This window comes from Gavialis gangeticus, unplaced genomic scaffold, assembly GCF_001723915.1.
Source record: "Gavialis gangeticus isolate Ggan-Ray unplaced genomic scaffold, GavGan_comp1, whole genome shotgun sequence".
Taxonomy (NCBI): Eukaryota; Metazoa; Chordata; order Crocodylia; family Gavialidae; genus Gavialis; species Gavialis gangeticus.
In genome coordinates, this window is record NW_017728992.1 from 112,811,753 (window position 1) to 112,821,434 (window position 9,682).

Genomic DNA, 9,682 nt, shown 5'->3' on the forward strand with positions numbered 1-9,682 from the left:
AGGAAGGGGGTCGGCCAGACGTGAGGTGCCCCCAGGGAGGCACTCGGAGCCTGGAACATGGTCGGGCACAGTGAGGTGGGTGATTCAATGCAGGAGCGCTCCCTACTGGCCCACCACACAAAGAACTACAAAGGCTAGGATTTTTCAGCTTAGAGAAAATATAACTGAGGGTCAGATATGGTAGGGATCTGTAAACACTGAAAAATTCAAGGTTCTCCACCTTGGGAGGAAAAATCTGCAGCATCCTTATAGGCTCGGCAGTGCTACGCTGGCTAGCACTGTGGAAGAAACAGACTTGGGGGTCGTCATTGCCCACAAGATGAACATGAGCCTGCAATGTGATGCTGCAACCAAAATGCTGGCTTGCATCCATAGATGCTTCTCAAGCAAATCTCGGGACGTCATTCTCCCCTTGTACTCGGCCTTGGTGAGGCTGCAGCTGGAGTACTGCATCCAGTTTTGGGCTCTACAATTCAAAAAAGGATGTGGAGAAGCTTGACAGGGTGTAGAGGAGAGCCACACGCATAATCAGAGGTCAGGAAAACAGACCTTTATGATGAAAGGCTGAGAGCCATGGGACTTTTCAGCCTAGAAAAGCGCAGGCTCAGGGGTGATCTGATGGCCACCTATAAGTTTATCGGGGTGACCACCAGTATCTGGGGGAACATTTGTTCACCCAAGGGATGACAAGGTCGAAAGGTTATAAACTACTGCAAGACCATTACAGGCTGGACATAAGGAAGAATTTCTTTACTGTCTGAACCCCAAGGTCTGGAACAGCCTGCCATTGGAGGTGGTTCAAGCACTTACATTGAACACCTTCAAAAGTAAATTGGATGCTTATCTTGCTGGGAACCTATGACCCCAGCTGACTTCCTGCACTTTGGGTTGGGAGCTGGACTCGATGATCTTCCAAAGTTCCTTCCAGCCCTGATGTCTATGAAATCTATGAAAATCATAATTGGCATGGAAAAGGTAAATAAGGATATTCAACTTACTCTCTCTCACAAGTAGAACTAGGGAATGTACAACAAAATCATAGTGGGAGTAGGTTTAAAACGAAGAGAAGGAAATTTTTTCATGCAGCATGTAATGAATTTGGGGAATTGATTGGGAACTGTTGTTGTAGAGGTTTATAATGTAACAAGATTCAAAAGAGGATAGGACAAATTCAGGCAAGATAGGTCCATCAGTGGGTATTAAACATAATGGTTAGGGATGCTATCTACAAAACAACACATCCTAGACCTGTGAATTCTGACAACTATAATGGAAGAGAGGCAGAGGACAGATTATTCTGGATAGGCCTTGCTTATAGAGGCGACCCTCGCCATTTGTGGGGGATACATTCCTGTGATCCCCACAAATGGTGAAATCCATGAATAAGGCATTGAATTCATGAACACAGCCTGTGTTCATGAATGCAGTGCCCCCGGTGGCTCAGGGAGGAGAGGCATGGCTCCAGCAGCGGCAGTGGGAACCTGGCAGTGGCAGCAGGAGCATGGCAGCAACGAGAGCCCGGCTGCAGCGGTGGGAGTGCAGTGGCAGTGGGAGCCCAGCAGCGGTGGCGAGAGCACAGCGGTGGTGGGAGCCTGGCATCAAGAGCCCAGTGGCAGCAAGCGTGGAGCTCCCAAGGAGCTCCCGTAATTGTATAAAGTGTATTTAAAATGTTGGTTTAGCATCTGTGAATATTTGAAACTGTGAATGCCGAACCTGTGGATAGTGGGGGTTTCCTGTGTACTCTTCCTCTTACAGCCCCTGTACATGAGCATGGAAGCTGCTTTGACATGCCAGAATTCCAGACCCTATTAATTAAGTCTGCTGGAGCATCGCAATTACTGCACTCCAGCAGCCTTCTGCATCTTGCAAATCAGCATCTCTGTGCTTAAAAATGGCAGTAGGAACACTTGAACAAAAGTTCATCAAACAGTAAAACAATCTTTATTTCAACAGCCCCATTTTTAAGTGTGGGAATGTTGATACAGGAGGTGTGGTGGCACTTTAAGTAAACCAGCTCTTGGAACTGCTCTAATTAAAGCACCACCATCCCTACCCCTGGACCACGTGTAAAAATGCCATTAATGTCCACACAGTCACTGGGGGGTGTTCAACCATTCATAGGTGCAAAGATTTTTAGAGTTTATCAGGCCTTCACTCAAAAAAAGCACAACCTGCCCTAAGACATCTCCCACTGAAAGAGGATAACGGGAACACTGATGTTTGGTGACTGTAGAAATAACAACTGTTGCACATTTTTAAAGAACTCCTTTTTAGATTTAAATAATAAGCAGTACATCTTGTAACCCATTCACAGTAAGCTCATTACTGAAATCATATAGCTGGCCCTGCAAGGCATATGCCCCCTTAATTACAGTTAAAATTTCAAAGCCATGAAACAGCTAGTGTTTGGCTTATGTATGCATGCCAATAAATGTCTGTAATGTCAGTAAATACACACTAGGGGCAGGACTGGCTCACTGCTCTTTCTGGGCACAGCAAGAGCCACAGCCCTGGAGCACTTGGCAGCCACAGTGCTGCCCACCACCACCTGACCAGCTCACTGCTAGATCTCTGAGGTACCTTATCTTTTTTTTCTCCAGAGTTTGGCCCCTCTCTGCTCCCCTGCTTGCAGGAGCAGTGAGCCAGTCTTGGTGGTGGCAGGAGGCACTGGGGCCACTGGGTGCTCTGGAACTGTGTCACTTATTTTGCCTGATGTCTTGTGCTGCACTTTAGTGTCCCCAGTAACCCTGATTCAGGTCCTAGGATGCCAGAAGACTTCAGTTTGGTTGGAAGAGTGGCCATATCTTAATTGAACAGGAGCAAAATTAGACAGATTATGCCTTGGAGTGGCATAATTTTAAAATGACTAAGTGCTTTAAACCACTTAAGGGTATTAACATGCAGCCAATCCAGGGGTTAAGAGCTGCGGAAGCCACCTAAATTTACCATCTAACTAGGCCCTAAGGGCATCTGTACACATCTTATGCCTGGTGCTGCAGTGCTACAATACATGTAGTTGTATGAGTGGTGAAATGCTCATCAGCATTGAGAAAGTGCTGGTGGCATGCTTTTGAACTAAACCACCTTTGAGGTGCTTTAATTCAAATGCATACCACTGCCATTTTCTGTATGATTAATCAAGTCTGCTCTGGCCCGCTGGATGTGGGATGAAAAGGTATATGTATAAATGTCCTAAGACACTAGCATCTTTTACTTCAACTTTTCTTATTTCTTTAACGTACTGAACAGATATCTCTAAAGTGTTCAGCCACTGTAACATTTCCTGTGGTGTTAAGGACCACGTGATAGGCTATCACATTCTGCACTATCACCCAACTAGTACAGGATAGCTTTTCTGCTAGACTGGATAATATGGTGAAAGAGATACAGACTTGCTGACTAATGTTTAAATGACCTTGAGAGTGTATGTGCTCATAACTTCTGTTATCCATTTGTCCATTTTTTTCAAACACTACTTTACAGGAGAAAAAATCCTTTTCTCTTTCTCAGGTACATTTGATAGTTGGGAGCTAGGGACTATGAGTGATTTCATTAGATGGAGATACTGCTTCTCCACTGTTGGACAGAAGCTCTCAAAAATGTTTACCTCCTATGAACTTGCTGACAGGAGCAGTTGTTTAGCTTAATTGTTCTGTCTTCTGTGTCAGTATTGGTAGCTATAATTGTCTATGCTATCTCTGAAGCAATAGTTCTTGCAGATAACTCGATGGTGTCAAAGGATACATCTGAAACAGTCAGCAACAAACAAAATCTTCCTTAACTTTGACAATATTTTTGTCCTTAATTGACTAGTAGTCTTCAGAACAGGAAAAGGTTGCCCTTCACAAAAGATGTAGCACTGATTGATGCTTGCATGGCTGCTTCTGAGACTTCAGAGATTTTCCTCAATCAATGTTGTATTCTCTGATATACCCAGTGTTTAGGGAAGATATCTCCCTCAACTAGAAAGAAAATGTTTTTGGTACATAATGGTAGGGGTTTATTTGTATTGGGTAACTACTGATATTTTTCACTGTTTTGCAACTTGTAAAACTGGACTTTTGAGACCCTCAGAATTCACAGGCCTTGCTTATTTTTGGATGCATATATTGAATTATCAACAGTAAAGGAAAGTTTAATGTCAGTTACTGAGGGGTGAGGTAGGGATTGAGGAACTTATTAAGACTCCCCCAGAAAGGTGGTTTGTCCCATGATAGGAGTTCTAAATGGTAGCTTTGCAGCTGCTCTGGATACTATCCTAAAATTAAGATTGGTAGACTTTTGAAATACAAATGTTTATACCTTAAGAAAAGTGTGGGAAAGTTGTGGGAGTAATTTATAAAAGTGATAGTATTTTGTGACTGTTGGACAAAATAAAGACAAAAAGTTACACTACTTTTTAGGTCAGTTTGTTATTAAAATAGTTTATATTCCAAAGTAACTATATTTTGTTGCCTTTATTAATTAACTTAATTCCCTGCACTATAACAGGAAGAAATAAATTAGACTATAAAATCATCACAGACAAGAATGTGCTGCTGTCAAAATGCAAGTTTTACAGTGTAAAAACTAGCCACTTAAATGTATGGCCATCAACAGTATGATGGGTATGTGATAAAATGATATGTCTCACTAAGTATTCATAAGTAGGAGTTGGAAGTAGGAAGCCAGATTAATTGATTTGTAGAAACAAAGAAATAAAGGGAAAATATGAGGGTTATAAATAAATAATAATAATGTACTGTTTTTACATAGCTCAGCTAACATTATCACATTAAATCTGAGTACAGACAGTCAAAAAAGCCTGAGGCAGAATTGATGCAGTCTTTGCAGGTTAGTCTAAACTGCAAAGATTGAATCAATAAGCAAATGAACAGACATTCACTTTTGATTCAGGAAATGCATCCACATAGCTGCAGTGACTAAAGCTAGAAGCCAGAGGGAGTTAGTGCTTGGCTCTCTAGCACACAGGCTATGTGCTCTCTTTCTCTTCATGCTGCTCCCGAGGTCTCTGGGATTTTCAGTCCACAATCACAGCCACAGGACTCTGCAGGGTTGCTCATTACTCCCTCTTTCTGCTTTCAGGTGCCTCTGGGATTTGTAGTCCATAGTTGCAGCCAGCACTAAGTAAGCAGGGCAGGGCAGCTCTGTACTTGAGGGGCAGGGAATTTTAATGCCCCTCCTGGACCCAGACCCCAGCAGGGGTTTGCCTTGGTGGGAGAGGGGGGCAGGCAGTGAACCAGCCCTCACTGCTCCAGCTAGAGAGAAGAGGGGCAGGGACAGCCCTCCTCTCTGGAGAAGACAGCACAGCCCAGCCCAGGGCTGCAAAATGTTGAGATGCTGGGGGCTGTGATACAACAGTTAGGGGTCTGGGACAGAAGTTTCGTAAACCAGTTTGACCTAAATCACTTAAGTCTGATACTACATTCATCCAGGTTTATCTTAAACCAGTTTCAGCCATTTTGAAACTAGTTAGTGTGCAATGAACTTCTATTCTGTTACTGGTTAAGCCAGTTTCTGAACACTTAAACTGGTTTATGTGTAAATTCTGTCCCTAGCCAAAATATTTTGATATCAAAATAATGCATAGTTATACTTGTTATGAGAGGTAAAGCACCTGGAAGATAAGGTCTATATATTTTTTAAAACAAGAAAAGTTGAAGAGATTTGTGATCCACAAAATCTACCAAGGCAGTAATTGGCTTCCTTTCTGCTAACTTCCACTGTGAGACAGAACAGGCTAGACAACTCTTCTTGTCACCCTTAGAAGAGGCTTCTATAACTCAGAAAGGGTTAGGTCATTCCTTAAGGTCCTTCCTCACATTGCAAAGTTGAAGTAGGGAAGTTTTCAGTAAAGGTTCTCTGTCCTTCACTGTTCTGTGATTACTGGAAATGAATACTTGTGTTATGTCATTGACAGATAACAACTTCATTTTTTTTGTCCCTCCCCCTCCTCCTTCCCCCCCTCTGAAAAAAAAAAAGTTGGTTGGTATTCTTTGGTAATGTGCAGGATTTGAAAGTAGAGGAAAAGAATAAAACTCGAATGAAAAGACTACATGATGAGAACACTGAGAGAAAGGGAGCTTTAGTTAAAGCTGAAGTTTCCTAAAGGTGAAAACTCAAACTTTTTAATTTGCATTTTGAGGTGATGCTCATTATGATTAATCATTCAGGCTAAGCTTTACATAATTAACACAGCATGAAAAATTTCCATACTATTTGTGATGAAACAGTAGGACAGTGGCTTGAAATGCCCTTGTAGTTCTGTATAAGGAAAAGCCGCACATATCAGAAGAGCTACACTAATTCTTATGAGACTGATGTTGATAATACTACATAAGTTCATCACTATCATCCTTGATCACTGGTTTCAGCATCTCTACCTATATTTTAGCTATCCTTTGCCTGTAATTTCCCTACAGGAATCACCTCTAATAACTACCTTGTGCACTTCATCATTCCATCTTCTTTGTGGTCTTCCCCTAGGCTTCTTGCCCTCAATTCACATACTCACTGTTCAGTGTTTTTGTCCTTCCTTTTTATCGTCCATCTTGCTACCTGCATTCTCTAACTCTCCTGATTTAGTATGCCTCTCAGGAAATCATTCCTCATTCAGTTTCTTCTCAACTTCCCAACAGTTGCTTTTAGAAAGCACATTTCTGTAGCTTATGATGACCTGAAATCCCTGTTTGTTAGAACTCACATCTGGATTATCAGAAAAAAAGAAACCTGAAGATGTGAATTCAAGGTATGGAGAAAGAAGGAAGGAAAATAAATGGATTTAATGTCATAAAACACAAACTGCTACAAGGGGATCAGATTTTGGCTGCTACAGAAGAGACTGAAAGCTTTGGGAAAAATCAGTTTTCAGGACTTCTTGATGCAAATATCAAAGTTTATATATAACAGTCTGCATAGAAATGAGCAGCTATTTTAATTCTGCTTAGTCAAGTCAAAAAGAAATTCCTGATAGCATGTAAAGGATTGACATAAGCAGGCTCCCTTATTTATATATGGTGCTAGTGTCTAATTGATAGCCAGGATAGTTCAGAAATTATGAGAGGCAAGGATGTTTATGGGTAACACCTTTTATTAGAAAAAACTGCACTGCATTGTTAGAATAGTTAGACAAATTTTAGAATACAAGATATTCTTTATGAGGTTACTGGTGAAGACTTGATGAATAATACCTTGCATTCAAAAGGTTATCTAACTTTATCCAAAATATGCAGTTGGTTTAGTAAAAAATATAATCCATAAAGAATTCTTGCCTCTTACATAATTTGAAGTGTGGCTAAAATATGCATGTTTTGTGTGTGCATGTGTGGGTGGGAGGGGGTTGGGGTTTAAATTTGTTTTGTTGTTGTTGGGGTTTTTTTGCAATACCTTATTCAGATGGCTTATTGAATTCAGAGTTAATTGGACCAGTTCTTGGTATGGAAAATAGCAGAACACAGAAACACAATCAATTAATTAATTGTTTTATAATAAAAACTTTAATTTTTACTTCTGCTGTTAAGAGCATCAGAGTGAACCCCAGCATGAAATTTCAAAATCCATTTTTGTCTCCCTTTCTGTCACATATTTTCACATACTAATTCCAATGCACAAGGAAAACTTACATTCCCATACAATGCACTGTCTTCATTCAGCAGCAGGAAAACATTACCTGGATTGTACATGTGTTCCAGCAACCCAGGCTGGCAGGGGACCCTGGAGGATCAGCCTGCCAGCTGTGGGATGCTCCAACTGGGCTCAGTGTGCTGCGGAGGGGCTGGCTGTGGTATGAGGCTAGCTGGCAACCTCCTTCACTGAAAAACCCTTGTACCCCAGGCAGCCAGGTCGGCATCTACATGTGTGCTGCTGGGCACAAAAAAACTCCGCAGCAGGGTAGGACTTGTACTTATAAGTCCTACCCTGATACAGAGTTTATTTGTTTTGTGCACCCTAGTAGGGATACATATGTAGATGCTGAGTTGTTTACTGCATAGTTAATTGGTCAACTGCACAGTAAATGTCTCATGTAGATGCGCCCAGTTTGTAAGAATACTTTGTCTTATTTAAATGAGCGTTTTCTTTAATCTTCAATGCTTACATAAACACAAATATAAGCATGGCCACTGTGTCTCACAATTATAAATATCTTGCAATCAATATTTTATTTTCATCTCTCTAGAATATTTCAATACTCAGCTTTTGCTGTCAGCTTTTAAACTATGAGATGAGGCTGCTTGAAGTGATGTGGAAGCAGTGAGGGATTTTATGTTCTTGAATTGCCAGTTGGTGTGTTTTAAAAGATGAGAAAGAAGTCTATCCCTGGTGTAAAAAGGGGAAATAGTTAAGCTCTCTGCTTCTGGCTCTGCTGTGTCATCAGATGCCTGTCAGGTCTAGTTCTTTCACTGTGTTAAAAGTTTTTCAAGCCATTATTTTCTAAGTACCTGGGGATGATCTATCTGTCAGAAAGCTGAAGACAGAATTAAAAACCCACATCCAAATAAGCCTGATGATGGACTGCCTGTGGAATTTTAGACAACACTTTAAAAAAAAAACAAGGTTTTATTTTTATTCAGTATGTATTTCATCCTCCAATTAAAACTGGTTACTGTAGGTTTTAAAAAAAGCCTGGGTTTTTTAATGAACTTTTATTAACTCTGAGAATATAAAAATAAAATGATGGTGTTAATCCTAACTCTACAGTCCTTCTATAGCTAAATCATCTACAAAATAAATTTGGGAGATAGTGGGTGTGTCTACATATTGCCTTACTGCACAGCAGTTACTGTGCAGTCATTTAGTATTTGCTAAAGCAAGTCCCAGTTACTGTGCAGTCTTGATGCCACATGGGTTGTTCCCAACCCTACTGCATGGTAGCAACAAGCTGCTGAGCAGTAGCTTGTTGCTACTGTGCAGTAGTGGCAGCATCATGGTTTGTGCCCGCTGATGCTACGTTGCCATAACAATGAGTTACTTCACTGTAGCTTGCTGCTATGGCGATGAAGCATCTCATGTACATGCACCCGGTGAGACAGCAAATTTACTGACAATGATTTGTGCTGCTCCCCCCTCCCCCCCGCATAGTTGAAATACTATTTCAGAAATGCAAACCACAAATTAAGTCAGTCAATAGCTCATAATCATTTTTTTTGCTTTTTGTGGTACATAAATATTTCCTAAAAGTCCTGTTCTGGAGTTGATTTTTTTTCTGTGAATTTGTTTAGATTTTAGAGCTAGGCTTGAAGGTATTTGAAGACACTATGTCTGGGTTGGTGTCAGCTAGCAGGAGGGTAAGACCTGAACTTTCCAGACATCTGCTTGGAAGAGCAGTCAGCCAGGTTTGACCGCTCACGTAGGTTCCTAGCCAAAACACAGGACCTCCATCTAACCCAGGAAGTGCACAGCCCCACCAGGGGAGACACCTTGGTGGACCTGCTGCTGGCCGTGGGTGACTACCTGGTGAGGGGACTGCGGGTGTTCAACCACCTGGGTGACGGTGATCATCACCTGCTGGAATTCACCATCCAGCGCAAGGTGGCAAAAGCCAGCAGCAAGGCAGCAGCCCTAGATTTCAGGAGGGTGGACTTCAATGAGCTAAGGAAAACAGTCGGGGAAGCACTGAGATCCCAGAGGGGAGGAGAGCCAGGTGTCCAAGAAGGGTGGTTGCTCCTTAAGGAAACAATCCTTC